A 17527-nucleotide genomic window follows, 5' to 3' on the forward strand; every position below is an offset into this window, starting at 1 on the left:
CCGAAACGCACCCGCTACACCTGCAGACCAAAAAAAAACAAAAAACACAAGCAATCAAACCAACATTAGGCATTCTGAGTTGATGCATTTTATAGACATGCAAGCCCAACATGGTAATAATTAACAGAAAAAAAGATGAGAGCGTGCATCCGTCATGGAAACGATACACAACTTTTGCCTACACCGTCAACAATCTGCTCATGCAGGCTATTTTGAACAAATGTGCATAAATCGCACCATAGACTATACAGATGCTGAGAGGTTTCCATAAATTAAAAGAACACCAAACGTGAGCCTTTGTAATATGAGGAATGTTTTTAGCGGATTCATTCTGCGATTAAGAGTGAATTAAGGTTTTCTCTTCTGAAACTCCTCTTAGCAGCATGAAAAATAAAACTTTTATTCAAATTGCGAATAGATTATTATACAGAAAGCGAGCAGAGAGCGCTGCCTTTATAATGAACTGAAGCTGTCGATCACTTCGGTTTCAGCGCGATTGGCTACCGATGCTCAACGCTGCAAATCGCATTGTAATTAGAAACCTTTGACGGTCTTCAGAGTTCAGACTGTGAACTAACTTGGAAATCCAGACCCAAATCCGAAAGATTAAGGGTCTGGCATTGAGGAATGAAAATCGGCCAGCTCGAGGGGCGGCACCAAGCATGCATTTGAAAATCTCACTGCACGCAATTGGATAACACTACGACCAATCACAGCAATACACTGGGTGACGTATCCAGAGCGACGGAAAATAGTTTGAGTAGTTAAGACTACTGATTACTATTGAATAGCTTACTTTTTCATTAGAGGAAGTTTACCAAATGACCTCATCTACCACAATCCCTATAAGGTTGTCCCGGTAGACCTTGTTCGCTAACATTCGTTCATTGTAGCGGCCAAAGCCGTTTCAAACAACTGGTGTTTATCCATAGCCATCTTGCAATGTTTACTAATGACTTTGACGTTGCAGCGCTGTCGTCATCTCGCCTCTGGCCCGCCTATATCAGATAACCCGATGTGATTGGATACAAGGGCATAGTTAATGAGCATCATTACTCAATGCCAGAGTAAACTCGCTGAGCAAATTCAACTTGTGCTCTCGCAAGAACTCTGGATTTCCAGGGTAACTGTGAACACAAATAAGCTCGGGAATGTTTGAAAGCAGCCGCCTGTCGAAATATTCTTGGTTATTGAACCCGCAGTCCAACAGTGCCTATTGATTCCCGACCCGCACCAGCACCACAGATGACAACTGAAATATTATTCCACCCGTTACAACAAATATTAGTGGTTCACCCGCATGCAGGACTGATAACACCGACGACTACAGCAAGCCTATAGTTAGCGCCACTAACCGGTCTAATGAAAGAAGTAACTGCCAGATGTTGTTAATTTCAACCGACCAATACTGACTGACCCACTGGCCTCTTTGATATGTAGTCCATTCAACTACTTTTTGACTTTTCCTGCATTTTCTGTATGGTTTTTGACAGAAATGTTGAGTGTGTTGCACACTTAGGGCCAGATTTATAACAGCTTGCTTCAGCCCGAAACCTCTTTTGCCGTTAAAAAACTAGTGTCAGGATTTGACACTAAAGATACGCGGTGAAAACTTAGGGCTGAAAAGAGAAAAATTGGTGCCTGACCTTATTGCATATGCATTTGTTTCCCTTTCAGCTCGTGTAAGATGATTTACTATGGTTTGCGCTAGTCAGTTTACTGGTATTTGTGCCATTTAATGCCCCAAAAAAGCATGTTTTAAACCGGACAGTAGTTTGCGTGATCTTTGGTAGATTGTGTTGGTCATTATTGAAATTATTTGCTGTGTCTGGCGTTCTTTAATTTGCCGTCAGTCGATCATCCACAGAACGTTCCTTTCCCATCGGCACTTTTGTGGAATTGCACTCTCACGTTAATTTGGCCTCTTTAGTAAATCTGGCCCATAGTGGTTAGCTAAAATATTTTATTAACAAACATGCATATAAGTGTATAACTTTCTGAATGATGATAATCTGCAGAAATCTGTTCCACATTCTGGTGCAGATTCATGATGCACTCGGATTCTGAGATCACAGAAATATTGGAAGGGAATGAGAGAATGAAATATAGTAAATGGATCCCTTCCGCTCTCCGATCCCTTCTATCTGACACACAGGGAGGGAGGGAGGGATGGTGAGAACGAGGCTAAGAGAGAGAGAGAGAGAGAGAGGTGACAGGGGACGGGGGGAGGGGCTGTTTAGAGAGAGAGATGTGAAAAAACCAAGAGAGGCAGGCTGGCCTATAGCGGGGGTTGGGCTTAAGCGCTGTGTGTATGTGTGTGTGTGTGTATGTGTATGTGTGTGAGAGACCAGCTCCTTTCCTCTCTTTGTTTGACTACTGAGTGGAAAAAAAGCAGAGAGAAAGAGTGTGTGTGTGTGTGAGTGAGAGAGAGAGAGAGAGAGAGAGAGGAGAAGGACTGAGGGAGGAAAGCATAGAGAAGGAGAACGAGGGAGACACACTGTTTTTTTTTTTTCTTTGGCTAAAAAAAGAAGGAATTCTGTTTTGTTTGGAGCTGGAATTCTGCATCCTCTTCACTGTGTCAGCTTTTGCATGGTGTGTTTTTGTTTGCAAGCCCTGCTGCCGGTGTGTGTGTGTGTGCGTGCATGTGTGTGTGTGTGCAAGGGGGGCAGGTAGTCAAGCCTGCAGCTGGTTAAAGGGAAAATAAGAGCCGAGATTTTACCGAACAGACCAAACGAGCAGCTCTCAGTGTGGGATTACCTCAGAGACACAGGGAATAACGTTGGGAAACACGGTAAGACATGCTGCTTCCTCTATCCAGTTTCTTTGTGCTTCCAGCAGGGCATTTAAACTGAACTCGTGAAAGTATCCAGGCTGCGTTTGGACAGCTCAGCAGAATAAAAACACACGCTAGAGAAAGTTGCGCTGCTTTTTCCAGTCGGATTGCTGCACAAAGGAAGCTTGTTGTATGTACTAAGTCCGGCTCGCTCTGTTTATGTTCTGCCTGTCACACACACACACACACACACACACACACACACTCTACTGCAAAAAAGAAAAGATAAAACAGAAATGCCTGTTCTGTTTCCAGTGTCTCCTTCCCTCACATCCATATGGAAAAGCAGGGTGTATAGCTGATTGTTCCGGACATGATTTCTGTTCTGTTAGTGACTCTTTGTTGAGTTTGTGTGATTGTTTTGCAGGTGTGTGTTGTCTGTTGTGGCCTAGGGAAGTGGTGGTTGGTTATGGATTATGTGTTAGTTGAGAACTAGAGTAAAACCCCAGCGGCGTGAGTGTGTGAACCACCGCTTCCTCATGGCTGTGTGTCCGTCTCAGACCCACATCCATTACCGGCATCCTGGAGTGTTTCGATCAATCAAGAGTCATTGTGTGTGTGTGTGTGTGTGTGTGTGTGTGTGTGTGTGTGTGTGTGTGTGTGTGTGCGTTGCTGGGTGTGTATCTGCTGGCTCCGCCCCTCATTAAAGCTCTCCACTAAGATAAAGAAACACAAAACATTGCCGGAAGAGCACACTTCATCATTGTCATCAGGAGATCTGTAAAACAATCTCACGTCTTCATCTGTCAGTATTCGGTTTCTCCATTCCTCAATGGTTCTCCACCGGAAGAACATCCTCTTTCTCTCTCTCTCTCTCTCTCTCTTTCTCATTCTCTCTATCTCCAGCAAATTGTGACTGTCTGCCCTGAAACGCATTTGGCGTAGCGTCGCCGGTGCCTGTTTTCATCAGCGCGTGTGTGTCGCCCTCAGGTCGCTTTTGCTTTTAGCCTACTTTCATGTTTGAGTTCCACTGGCTGCTGTTTAAGCCAAGCACAATCCAACTCTGTTAGCATTAGTGGTGTGAGGACTGTTATTACCCATAATGCCATAGTGATTAGCAGCGTGCTAATCTATTCATTAGCTGCTAATCTAATTGTCAGCACTGGTAATGACTGGGCTGTTTGTGTATTTCTGAAGTAGTTTTGAGCAGTCGTTTATGTCAAAACACTGTTGTTAGTCCTGGCTAACTTGACGTTTGCCATCACTGTCATCAAAAAATAAAAAAATTAAATGAAGACAAAAAGAATTCTGACAGTTTTTGCAATGTTTCCAATTTTAATTTGTTTAGAGTAGTAAAATAACTAATTGAAATGGTATTTTGGCTGAAACCATGCTCTCATATTTGGTACCCGGATGAAAAACCAGCCTAAATATGGTTTGCTGTTCTTATCTGGTTTAAGTGGGTTTCCTAGTCTGGAGTTTAGCCAAATTTAGCTTAGACTTCCCAGTCTGACCAGCTGAAGTGTCCAAAACGGCTCTAAAACCAGACTGGGAGACCATCAAATCATCTTAGACTGATTTAGGTCGGTTTTTTCCACAGATTTATGTCCGGATCATGTTGGCTTTGACTCAGTCTCTATTATAAGCTCTCTCTTTATCACTCCCTGTGATGGGCGTTTGTTCTTCTGCAGATGTGGTGAGGGTGTGTGTGTGTGTGTGTGTGTGTGTGTGTGTGTGTGTGTGTGTGTGTGTGTGTGTGTGTGTGTGTGTGTGTGTGTGTGTGTGTGTGTGTGTGTGTGTGTGTGTGTGTGTGTGCGTGTGTGTCCCCTGAACCCCACCCCCCCAGGACAGGCCTGGCTGAACGGGGGATTGTGCATTCATTGGAATGGAGAGAGAGAGAGAGAGAGAGAGAGAGAGAAGGGAGGTAGGAATGATTGAGTGGGCTGCCTGGAGAAGAAAAGGAGAGGGGGATGGGGGAGGGGAAATGTTGCTTGGCTGGTGTTTTGCTCTTTGGTTGAAGGAGGAGAGGGGGAGGTGGTTAAGGTATAGACACCCAGCTGGTTAGTTTGAGAAAAAGAGATGCACAAACATCATGGGATTGGAAGATGTACAGAATTTGGAGATCAAGTCATATGTGCTTGAGAGAGAGAGCGAGAGGAACTATTGCTTATATGCTTATAAACACTGACATGCATATAATTAACCTGATTATAATACTAGTCAGTGCACTGGAACTTCATAGTACAACCTTATCTATCTATCTATCTGTCGTTCTGTCTATCTATCGTTCTGTCATTCTATCTATCTATCTATCTATCCATCCATCCAATCTATAGTTCTATCTCTAGGATAGAATCCAGTCTAAAAATTGACTCTACTGTTATGTGTTCTTAATTATACTTTAGCAGTGTAAATTATCTTTTGTCATGTCAGTTGCTGCTTCTGAGAATCGTGTTAGGATGGAAGTGCTGACAGTGCAAGTGGTCTCTTGGTGAGATCATTTTTGATTTGTTTTGTTTGGTAAATTTAGTTGAAGTCACAGAGATGGGAGGATAGATGTGAAGAGAATATCTGTCTCCCCTTCTGTGTCTGTTTTCTCAGAGTCAGGCATGTTTTCTCTCTCATAAATTCCTTATTATCGTTAGCGTGCAACTCGATCAGTCCAAACACACACCTGTGTTTCTACGCCTCCTTTGTCTCACTTGAGTCCCCTGGGAATGAGGTGGTACTAACATGCACATGCATACACTCTCTTGAGTAAACAACCAAAGATGCTTTTCCTGGAATATAGAGTTTATTTATAATTAACAGCATCTTTGGTCTCTAGCATCAATGCTACAGTGTTTTTTTTTCTTTTTCTTTGAAAAAATGTGAAGCTGGGATCCAGACGAATGTATTCTATATTATCATTCAGTGTGCATGGAGTGTTTATAAGGGAATTAACACAAAAAACACATAAATCATATAGCTAAACACATACAAATTGAGTGACATGAAGTTTAACTCATGATATGGTCTCGAAATCACAATGCACTGCATTGTAAATCTAAGTATACATACCTCATAACTTCCACACACTATTTCATCTATATTTAATATGCAAGGATTTTGGGTTAAGTCATTTTTCAGTGTGGGCAGGGCTACCTGGTGAGAACGGAAACTCTGAAAACTTTGTCGTCTTTTTGTGCTTGAATGGACACATACACTCAAAATTGTCAAAATGTCCATATCGGCGAGTATCCTCGTAAACACAGTCGCTCATGTCTTAAGTGAAAATATACAGCTGAGAAATTAAACGGATGCGTATCATTATATTGGATCCGTGCATTAGGTCTTAAAGTGACAGCAGCCTAATAAACCCGCCGCTGTTTGAGTCAGTAATGTTAATCAAACAACAGAATACACAGAGAAAATCACTTTTGTAGCTTTAACAAAGACTAATTATATTTGATTTATACAGACAGTGTTATTTTACATTTGATTATTCAATTTCTCTACCTGAATACTTTTAGACCTACCTGAAAAACAAAATATCACGATGTCAGTTTTTTCTAAAATCGTGCAGCCCTATTTTGGAACATCAAACTCCTGTTTCGGTGGAAACCATGTGCTCAATTAAATAATCAAACACCCCAAAATGTAGCTCTCTGCGAAGTGCATTATGGGGTATGACCCTTCTGTGACCCCTGGGAGTGATCGATGGGCGTTTCGCATTACTTAAATGGAGTCATGTGACTGAGCGATAGAGTTACAGCATCAATGGGTGAAATGGCACCCGGCCAATCGATGGCCGAGATCATAGTGATATGGAGAGAGAAAAAAGGTCATCTCAGGGTCAAAAGTGTGTATTTGAGCTTGCTTTCTGTCCCCATTTCTTCATTGTTCTGTCATCACACTTTTTTTCTCCCTGTTCTCTCATTCTTTCTATCCTCTGTAATACCATTAAGTGCGCGCCGTCCTTCTAACCCAGTTCTCCAGTGAGCTTTGACCTCTTGTGTAAGGTGTGTACGCTTGTGAGAGAGAGATTTTAACTGTACTCTGACCTGTTTTGTAAGGTCTGTACTCTAAGGTGTGTGTGTGTGTGTGTGTGTGTGAGGAGTGTGATAAGAACTGGAGCCGTTCAGGCTGCACAACAGTGAGATTCTCTGCAGGTCTGTACGAGATTTAGTGCCTTTCTCTGGACTGTGATTTGTGTATATGTGTGTTTGCTCTGCCTCTCCTGCATTTCACACTCCAGCAACCCGATCCATTTCCTCTAGATGAGGTAGCCTGTATAGACGACCCCTGTGTGTGTCTTGTTGCAGTCAAAGCCATTGTTGATGTTGTAATTGATTTCTCACTGCTCTTGTTTCTGTAGTGTGACACGTCTGGAGCGCTAACTCAACTGGCTTAAAGAGTGTGTGTTTATGAATGAGTATTGGTTTTGTAAATTAAGTTGAATTTGTCTTTCTGTCACATAATAAATTGGCCAATCTCTTGCCCATAGTTTCCATTTCACCTGCATGAAAAGTTTTAGGCCAGAAACTTTACACACATACACAAACACGCAAGCGTTTGACTAACACGTTTCCAACGCGGTTCCTCATTGAAGATTTCCTTCTGTTTCAGGCCTAAACACTGCGACTTTTTACATTTAGTTGACTAAACTCCTATGCTGCATCCTAAATCAAATACTATGTAAAAACAGAGTAGTATGTCCGAAAACATAGTAGGCGAAAAGTACCTGAATGGTCCAGCAAGATCCTGGAGTGTGTATTCGATAGACACTTTACTATATCATGATTCATGAGGCCTCAGGAAAGGATTTATGAATGGCAGTTAGAGTGTGCAATGTCACGCTTTATTTAAACGATTAAAATGCCTTTGAAGAGAGATCGTAGTATCGTGCTACACATTCGATCAGTTGCAGTTCTGGCACCCCCGTCCCAAAATACTGTAGCGCAACGAACTACACATCACACGTTTAGCAATGCAGCGGTAGCTGACGCTCACTTGACATTGCAGTTCTTGGCTATTACTAGTTTTATTATTTGCATACGTTTTTAAAGCCTTGCCAGTTAAACTTTTTAGTTGCACGCTATTCTGACATAAGCTTTTCTGAGCGTGAATCGCACGCATACTAAAAGCCTGTCACAGTGCAAGTACTGGACGAGTACTGTGTCTTACTGTGTTTAAACTATCATATATACACAAGGTTTGCATAAACACAGTCGGTTAAGTCTTATTATGTGAATGCAAACAGTTCTATGCGTGCCTGTACTGTAGCCTGTATTAGATCCGTACGTTTGGTCTTAAAGTGACAGCAGCCTAATAAACCTGCTGCTGTCTATGTCATTAACGTTAATCAAACAACAAAATGCACAGAGAAAATCACTTACTGCTCTTGACCAAATCACTTCAGTAGCTTTAATAAAAATCGATGCATATTTAATTGATACAGTGAAGTCTATGTGTTTTATTTTAACATTTATTCAATATCTCACTTGAATGCTACTGTTAAATAACCTACTTTGGCCAAAACGGCCTGTCACTCTTTTTTCATTTGTTACCTGTTGTAAGGGTCGCATTAAAAAAGGTTAAAAGAATTAAACACACATGGATGAATCGTTCACAATAAGATTGATAACATATATTTGCACATTTTCATTGCATGTCGACTTAAAACTTATTGGCTTGCTGACTATCTACTCATTCCCACTATTTTGACAAAATAATAATTGGCAAATAACTGGCCATCAGTTACTGTTTAGCCCTGATAAGTGCCTGAATGCACCCCGTGATTTGGAAACCGGGCTCTGTTTTATGGTGTGAGCTGATGTTGTAATGTGATTCTTTGTTCTAAGATCACAATAATACTAATCTGTTTATAGAGACACTTAGAAGCTCTTAGCTGTAAGATGGCATCATGAATAAGAAAGAGAAAGAGAGAGAAAAGAGAGGCGGGTTTTGGGAGTTTAGATGCTGAAAACTGAATCATTCTGTGTGTGTGTGTGTGTGTGTGTGTGTGTGTGTGTGTGTGTGTGTGTGTGAGGTGGCGTGGACGTGTTACCACCTTCGGTGCGGCAGGTGCGAGATACGAGGAGTGTGTAGAGCTGATCCATTTGTTTTAAGCAGCAGTATCACAGGCCACTGTGGACGTTGCTTTCATTGAATGTTTATGTGGAGCCATTTGCTTGCAGCTATAGTGGCGTCCCCTGCTGTGTATGTATGTAAGTGTGTGTGTGTGAGCATTCGTGTGCTCTGGTTGAGAATAAATAGAACAGCAGTGTGATTTCACACCCCTCCTCCTTTCCTCCCATCCCCCTCCTCTCTCTCTCTCTCTCTCTCTCTCTCGCTCTCGCTCTCGCTCTCTTCAGCATCAGTGCATCTGTGTCATGTCACAGGGTTCTGCCGTCCCAGAGTAACCCACCTCCCCCTCCCTCACACTAAACGCTTTCTCTCTCGCTCTCTATACATCATCTCTCCTTATATATTTGCACTTACTGTATATACACACACACACCTCTTTGATATGACGACATCTGTCAAAACGTGCACATGTAAAATATATTTAGTTTGTCTTTTGCTGTGTGTTTGTCATCAGCCCTGAATCCTGATCTCACGCATGCACACACATGCAACACATATTTCTGTGTATATATGTACATGTGTGGAAGACGAGAGGGAGCACAAAAGGCTTGTGTGTGTGTGTGTGTGTGTGTGTGTGTGTGTGTGTGTGTGTGTGTGTGTGTGTGTGTGTGTGTGTGTGTGTGTGTGTGTGTGTGTGTGTGTGTGTGTGTGTGTGTGTGTGTGTGTGTGTGTGTGTGTGTGTGTGTGTGTGTGTGTGTGTGTGTGTGTGTGTGTGTGTGTGTGTGTGTGTGTGTGTGTGTGTGTGTGTGTGTGTGTGTGTGCAGCCTCAGGCTCCTCCCCCAGGGAGGGATGGACAGGTGTGGAACAGATTGAGTTCTGCCTCATCAACACTGTACACACACACACACACACACACACGAATACACCTGCACGCTCACTATCAGTAATATACACCAACTGAAAACAAAGCATGCAAGCCAATTAATGGGCATATACGTAAACAAAAAACATATTTGAATAACGTTGTATTTGCTGTTTTTGTTAAAATCATAATTTTTGCAATTCTAAACATTTAGTTCCAGTCCTCAAAATTGATTGGCTGAGCATCCCAAGAGTGCTGCTATTTCCAACATATTATTGTCATTGACTCATTTATTCAACTGATTTGTTTAAAACCCTGATTCATTAAAGGGATATGGTTAAGGTTCTGCTGTGAGGATTGTCAACTGACCCAATGATGCAATGTATGCTCTCACATGATATTAAACATGATTTCCTCTTCATTTTCGGAATCAAAACGTCAGAACGAAACTCCCAGAATTCCCCTCAACATCCCCACACCTCACCGAATTTATACTGCTCTTTGTATTCTTCTCAATTTTATTTCTCTTCCTCTTTTGAAGACATAGGCTAGTTCATCATGTGGCATGTTTTAGATTTGCTGACAGTGAGTTGACTTTGGCCATTTCCAAGTGTTTATACGAACACTAATTAGTAAAATTTTAGTACATGTTGCTATATGAAGTGTTGCCTAAGTACAAGTGTGAGTATGTGTGTTCGTTAATACTTGTCGTGTGTTGTTCTTTGCTTGTGTGTGTGTGTGTGTGCGTGCGTGTGTGTGGTCTTGTGATGGTTCAGAGACACCATGTGTGGATCATATGTGAGTTTGAGCAATTAAGTGCGTCTTTGTGTGAATGTGAATTTTATAAACAGATGGACTTACTGATGAACACAACACACCTCTAAGCCCACACACTCACACAGACATATAGAATATAAAGTACATATATGCAAGCACAGTCTTAAACAAATTGTGTAAGTTGTTGTTTTGCATACATAAAACATTAATCATTAAATGTATGTAATCATATTCAGCAAGAATCGAATTAAGACACATGGGGGCAACTCATTGTATACGGACAGTCCTCTTGCGGTTATCCATTCTCCAGCACATTTGATGGCGCTAATGTACTATTTTGCCCAGCAGTATTAAACATCAACGCATCCAGAGCAGCACTGAATATGAATGTTGTCTGCGTCCGAAATCGCAAACTCTCTTTAGTAGGTACTTATTTTGAATAAGTACTTACCTGCAATCGCTAAAAAAGTATGTTCTATAATAGTATAAATATGTGTAGTATGAATCAAGATGTTCATGTAGGTTCATTATCATGTGACCTACCAGAGTCAGTTTTGTTGCATAAATCCTCTCCTGTGGCCTCATGGGATAGTAAATTCAAGTGTCCATCAGATGCACACTTCAGACTCTCGCCGGAAATCTCACCGGAAGAAGTAGGTCATCCGGGGCATCACTTTTTGCCTTCTCTTTTATGAGTACTGTGAATTCGGACATACTACTCATGTCACATAGCCTACTGTTTTTCGCCCACTATATAGTAGAAGTATGTGATTTCAAATGCAGCCGTTGTATTTCCTTAGGCTAGTTTGCAAGCCATCAGACACTGTCCTTTGTCTTTTATTCCATAACTGTTTGTAACTAGTGTTGTAGTATTGATTGGCTTTCTTTTTCCACTTACGGTGGATGGCAGGCCAGCTGAAAGTTGTGTTGCGTCATCGCAGAATTAAGCAATTTCATTTGAGTTAACTTCTACAGGTAAATAACTAGAAGAAGAACAAAGTGCCGTAAATGATCAAAGTATTTGTGCAACAAACCAGTGTGTTTATAATTAACATATTAAATTCAACTAATATACCAGTTTGCAATATCGAACAGTATAACGCGCTGTTTTTGAAGCATCTGAACATTCGAACTGGAACAGCAAACCGGACCATTCAAGGTAAAAATGGTCACGCCTGCTCTTACATTAAAATGAGGTGGAGGGTACTAGACTTGAACCCATTTCCTTTTCAATCAGCAAAACAAATATTAATTTGTTAGACATTAAAGGTCTGGACTTCATTGGCCAAGCACCGGCCAGAGGCCGTCTGACTGACACGTAAAGCATCCAATCACAGTTTGTTTTGTTCCGTGTCATGTTTAGAGGCGTGAAAATGTAATGTCGATGTCCCTACAATAACAGACAGTGTGTAAAACTGTTGGACGTGTTTTAATGAGTCTATGCCGCGAACTTTACATACTTCACACACTTTTGAAACTCCAGCGTTTAGTTGATCCTGATAAGCGCTCATTGTCAACACGATGGCTTTCTTCTTCTTCCATGAGGGGGTTTGGCTTCACTGCATCTTTTTTTCCATGCGGACCGTTAAAGATCGCGACACACACGTCTCCCAGACAATTCAACCAATCAGATGACGACTTCAAAACTCCCGAAGTGTTTCCTATTTTAACATCGGAGGCTGAGACTAAAACTCGTATAACTTCCTTATGTAAAAAAATTTGGATATTTAGAGCTTTTTTTTTTTTCATACAATGAAAGTTAATGGTGTCCTTTTTTATTCCCGAGAAAAAAGAAAGTTATAAAGGTTTAGAACAAAACGGAAGTTAACGACATGAGTAAATGTTGACAGGCTTCTCATTTTTAGGTGCCTTAAAGGCATATTTATGCCTGAGAAACTGTACAATAAAAAAAAATCTATTTGAACTATGTTATGAACAGACACTGATTTACAGGCTATAAAACAGTCAGACATTATCTCTGCCTCTGTACGCCCTTATCTGTTTGAGACATGGTAAAACAGCTTTTACAGGTTACAGATGCATGCACAACCCCAATGATGTTTTTGACAGCGTAGAAAAGCTAGTCACCATTAAACGCTGAAGACTATATTTGCTGTGTTTGGTGTGGCGTATAATGACAGTCTGCACTGTCTGTCTGTGCTAGTCGTCTGCACTGCCCGGGCTCTGCAGGAGCTGAAGTCAGTCAAGAAAAGTCTTGTTCACTTCAGATCTGTTTAACCTGTGAAATTGATAGCACAAGAAGTTGATCCCTCAGGGTTTAGGATTTATTTTCTGTGAGTTTGTAATGGAGAAGGTGAAGAAACGTGTGCGAGCCTGTTTGTTGATCACCTCAGCATGTTTTACCTGACTGACTGATGTTGTTGTTGCTGGCTCTGTGTGTGTGTGTGTGTGTGTGTGTGTGTGTGTGTGTGTGTGTGTGTGTGTGTGTGTGTGTGTGTGTGTGTGTGTGTGTGTGTGTGTGTGTGTGTGTGTGTGTGTGTGTGTGTGTGTGTGTGTGTGTGTGTGTGTGTGTGTGTGTGTGTGTGTGTGTGTGTGTGTGTGTGCGACAGAGACATACAGACATTTTTGTCTAGTCTGGCTGTCTGTGGATGGAAAGTCGTTTATTGAACTTTGTAAGGGCAAAACAGAAAATGGCTGTTTTGTTGTGGGCTGCTGTCTGTTTCTCCTACTCAAGCTACTGTTATGTGGTCAGCTGCGTGTGTGTGGTTGAAAGAGACCAACAGAAATGCACCACACCCTCATGAATGACTGACAGATGTTCAAAGACGCTTGAAATATTCATGAGAGAGTTCATATGCGTTCTTAAGGATCCCTGCTTGGCTTTGTTGGTTACTGTTTAGACAATAGCGTGTGTGTGGGCACAGGTTTGCATGTGGGTAATTTTCACAAACCATACATGGCTGAATCTGACCTTTTCATGCGATGTGTGGCTAAAGTTCACTAAACCAAATCGTGGTTTCTGCACCCCGCCCACCTTCCTCCACACACCCACACACACACACACGACTGATCGCGATCACAACCGCACGGGTTCACGCAGACTAGTGGGCAGAAACCTGATAGATCAAAACAAATGAAATGGACTTGCAGAGGTTTCCAGGATCATGATTTGATCACTGACTCTAGTATCTCTTTCTGTGTCAACAGGGCACTGCCAATGGCGAGGTTGTGGGGTTGAATCCCAGGGAACGTAGATACTGAAAAGAAATTATACCTTGAATACTCTTAAATTATCTGCTGAATGATGTTGAAGATTTGATGGTGACGGTGTACAATAGTTTATATGCTTACTTTGCTTAGCCAGTTACTTTTACAATTACAATTGTTCATACTGTGGTTAGTCAAAGTCATGTTTATTGTCATTTTAACACAGTGGAAGAAAATGAAATGTGGTTCCGGCAGAACATAATGTTCAGCAAGTACAGACAACAAATACAGGCAGTAAATAAGTTGTAAACGACAGACGACGTGGTGGAACGACAGATTTGGGACACAATCAAAGCCCCTTAACCAACCATAAATATTAAACTTTGATACATAACTTGTTCCACACCATTTTTGCTTGCATTTTTAGCATTTGGCAAACATTGCATTCAAGGTATGATTTGCTAACGTGTCACTTCATTGCTTAAGGTACACAAACACGAAATACTCTAGATCTACAGACATGAATGATATCTCAAATGAGCTTGTTAAGCAAAGGTGTGTGTTTACTTTTTAACGCAATCAGACTTGTCTGGTTGACCAAGTAGTGGAATCCTCTATTGACTTACAATGAAGGATGTACTTAAACTTTAGATAACAGGACCCAATTACAAAGGATTTTCTTAACTTTTTTCAAGGTTTTTTTTTTGCAATCGGCTGCAGAATATCAGATAATTTGGTTGATTATTTTGATCAGTAAATAACTCCCTATCAACAACACAGAATACATTTGTAACCACCTAAAGGCCTTGGCATCTACCCACGACACTCGTTTGTCTTTGGCACGGGCACATTTTCTCCAAAAATGTGTTGCTTATGCTCACGTGAATATTGTAGTCTGTGTGTTTTGTGTGTACACATATGGGTATGTGGTCTATTGTCCCAACACGAGGAGCAGCTCTGAATCATATGAGTGACTAACCATTATAACAGCCAAATACACTACCTTGCATTCACGCAAAACAAGCTCGCACACGAACGTACGACACACTTCCACACTGCAAGACCCATAAAAGCGGTGCACGCTTGCAGGTCTTTGTCAGTGTGAGTGTCGGTCGCAGGGAGCAGGTGTGGTAAGGAGTTTGGTTAGGTAAGTAAGGTGATATAACCTCAATGCTCTATAACACACATGGTTGATAAAACTGTGTCACAGCTTTTGGCTGTCCAGGTTTAAGGCCCTCAGGGGTGGAAAAGCTTTTCATTCATAGTTACTGTTTTACTAAAATGTTTTGACTAGTAGCTCAGGGGTAGTTGTGAATGCATGTGGGGGAAATGTTGCTTTAGTTGAAAAGTGTGTGTCTGTAAGTTTTGCCTACATTAGGATAGTAAAATCTGAAATTGGTAAAATTCTGGGGAGCAGCCAACACTATACATAAGAAAAACAGCTTATTAAATAATGACTTAATGAGAATATAAAAATGCAAAATGTTTTGTGTGAAGAAAAGATTTTGGGGATAATGGAGAGAAAATAATGTTATCTCACAAATAGAAGCCATTAGAAAGTTCCTACATAATAGAAACGTTCCTGTAGGTGTCTTCTAAAGATCATTAATACAATGGAAGAACAGGTTTAGTGTACTCTGTAGTGTGTTTGGTTTTGTTCTGGATGAGTGGCACTGTAGAGTAAACGTTTTGTATTGCCCTGTCTCCTTCAAAATCCTGTGAAATATCATTGTTTGCTACAGTAGGTTCATTGATCGCCAACACCTCTGTGTTGATTTACCACAGTTCTTCTATCTTATTGACAGTTGGATCATGTGTACAGAACGGGCGGGTTGGGTTGAGTCACAGAATGTGTGCTGGACAAGATGAGTGATGTGTGTGTGTTCAGTAGGTCATTGTATTTGTGAGTGTGTTCACATGCCCCAGCTGGTGCACATACAGTAGTGAAGAGAGAAAAATCTCTGTGTGTAAATCCAGCCAAAGCTGGTAAACCGTCTTGGACAGGCAACAAACCAGCTGGCCAGTTTAAAGTCGCAATGAAGCGAAAGTACTGACAGATCTTTTCTTCTGTGTTGTGACGTACATCCCAGTATAATAGTGGATTATTGAAAAAGATAAGATGTAGAATGGGGACTTGCTTCTGTGTATCGGCTGTTGACTGGTTTTCATACGTGGGCATTGCACTCAAAAGTGGCGGCAGATGAACGCAGGTTATAGTATACTGACAGTATTCTGCTTTTGCCTACATTAGGCCATGTGACCACCAAAGCGTTTTTAGCCAGCGGTTTTTCAGTGTAGACGCTTTTCTTGCTATGATACAGAATATCCGCGGAAGTGTTACTAGTAGGCTTTGGGTTAGGGTTAGATAGTTTGTTTCTGTATTGTTTCTAAATAAAAATGTCAGTGTAAAGTATTTTCTCTGGCTCTTTTTTAAGTTCCGTTATTATGCTTGTTGTTGTCGTCTGTCTCCGTTGTACAATCAGGATGTTGCGGTTGGTCGATGTGGTATTTGTCCCGCCCCTCCTTCACTGTGATTGGATGGCTGGGTAAAAAGTGACAGTACTAAAAACCCTTTACACCTACTACAAGTTACGCCTCCCGCGAAGAATGTGTCATAGACTTAAACAATCTTCTGAAGTAAATTATGTTATTTGTATGAAAAGGTTGTAAGACTATCTTATATTGCTTTTGACTCTCATGAAGTATGAAATAACAGCTAATGTAAATTATACTGTCAAATTAATACAGACTCGTGGTAATAATAGCTGAAAACCTACCCCACCCCTCCTCTTTTAATTTTAAGGGTGTAATTAATAGGGGTGTGGTTTGTAGTACAGCGGGACACAGTCCAAGACACACTTTTTTGCCCAAAGTTCAACATTCTTCAACTTTTGGCGACCAATAAAAATCTGAGCGTTCAGCGTGAAATAAATGTTCAGTGCCTCGTGGCGCTACCATTGAAACCGACTGGGAAAATACGCTAGCCTCAGGAAAAAACGCTTTGGTAGACACATGGCCTTAGGATAGGAAGCTGGTTTGTGGAGCATGGACATTGGTTAGCTAGAAACCAGCTACTGTTTGATTTCCCAGCAGGTTTGGGGACTGTTTTTCTCTCTCTTTCATTCTGTCTCTCTCACTCTCAGCCTGTCTCTCACTTTCACGCTCTCTGAGCACCGGTCCTCTCATCTGTCTCAAGAACACTTTGAGTCTGGGTGTCACACTGTCTCTCCTGGACTTGGGTTTTCTCATGTTTGTTTGGTCTGTGTCCTCTCATATAATCCTCTGAATCCTCTCTTCACCTTCAGAGAGTAGTCCTCTGTCTTTTAATAGTAGAGATAGACACTGGCATTTTCTCATCTAAATCCTGTACACTCCCCCTCACTGTGACCTTTGAGCTCATGGAGTCTTTCAGGGTTCAGAGTGACATTTAAAATGAAGCGTTAGATGTTAGCTATGAGATTTGCTATCAGGGTTTGGTTCCAGAAAAGATATCAGGTTTTTTTTTTCTTCATCTCTCACTATCACCATCTTAGTGATCACAATCAGTTGAGTTATATTAAAAGCTAGCTATAAACTGGATTGCTGTGCTTGCTAAGGCAGTTGTGCAGTTTTGACATTTTTATGTGCGATAGGTTTCACTGCGTGATTGTGACTTTTTGCAGTTGTTGCTTCAGGGCTCTGTTGAACTCAGCAGCTGTTTACCTGCAGGGGTGCGACCTTTTGACATTAAGGTCATAAGTCAAGCGGCCTAACCACTTCTGTTTTATAGCCATCAATAAACAAATAAACCCACTTTATCTGAACAAAAATTGCTGTTATTTTCATACTAAAGAGAGAAAGGGTTTGAGTGGGGCTTTAAAATGTTTCCCCTTGAGCTA

At 41.3% G+C, this 17527-nt stretch overlaps 1 protein-coding gene and 1 long non-coding RNA gene across 4 annotated transcripts in view; one reads left to right on the forward strand and one right to left on the reverse strand.

Annotated features, from left to right (window-relative positions):
- The window catches only part of LOC309482674, a 460652-nt gene that overhangs the window by 341806 nt on the left and 101319 nt on the right, over positions 1-17527 (reverse strand). The gene's annotated exons all lie outside the window — the stretch shown is intronic.
- The window catches only part of kdm6ba (lysine (K)-specific demethylase 6B, a), a 94264-nt gene that overhangs the window by 42673 nt on the left and 34064 nt on the right, over positions 1-17527 (forward strand). The window contains exon 1 of one of the 3 annotated variants that reach the window (XM_082147703.1): positions 2241-2791. The exons of the other annotated variants lie outside the window; for them this stretch is intronic. The gene's annotated coding sequence lies outside the window, so the exon portion shown is untranslated. Of the gene's footprint in view, positions 1-2240; positions 2792-17527 lie in introns of those variants that run through there. 3 annotated transcript variants of the gene reach the window in all.

Source organism: Leuciscus leuciscus (genome assembly GCF_965113295.1).
Source record: "Leuciscus leuciscus genome assembly, chromosome: 2".
Classification (NCBI taxonomy): Eukaryota; Metazoa; Chordata; class Actinopteri; order Cypriniformes; family Leuciscidae; genus Leuciscus; species Leuciscus leuciscus.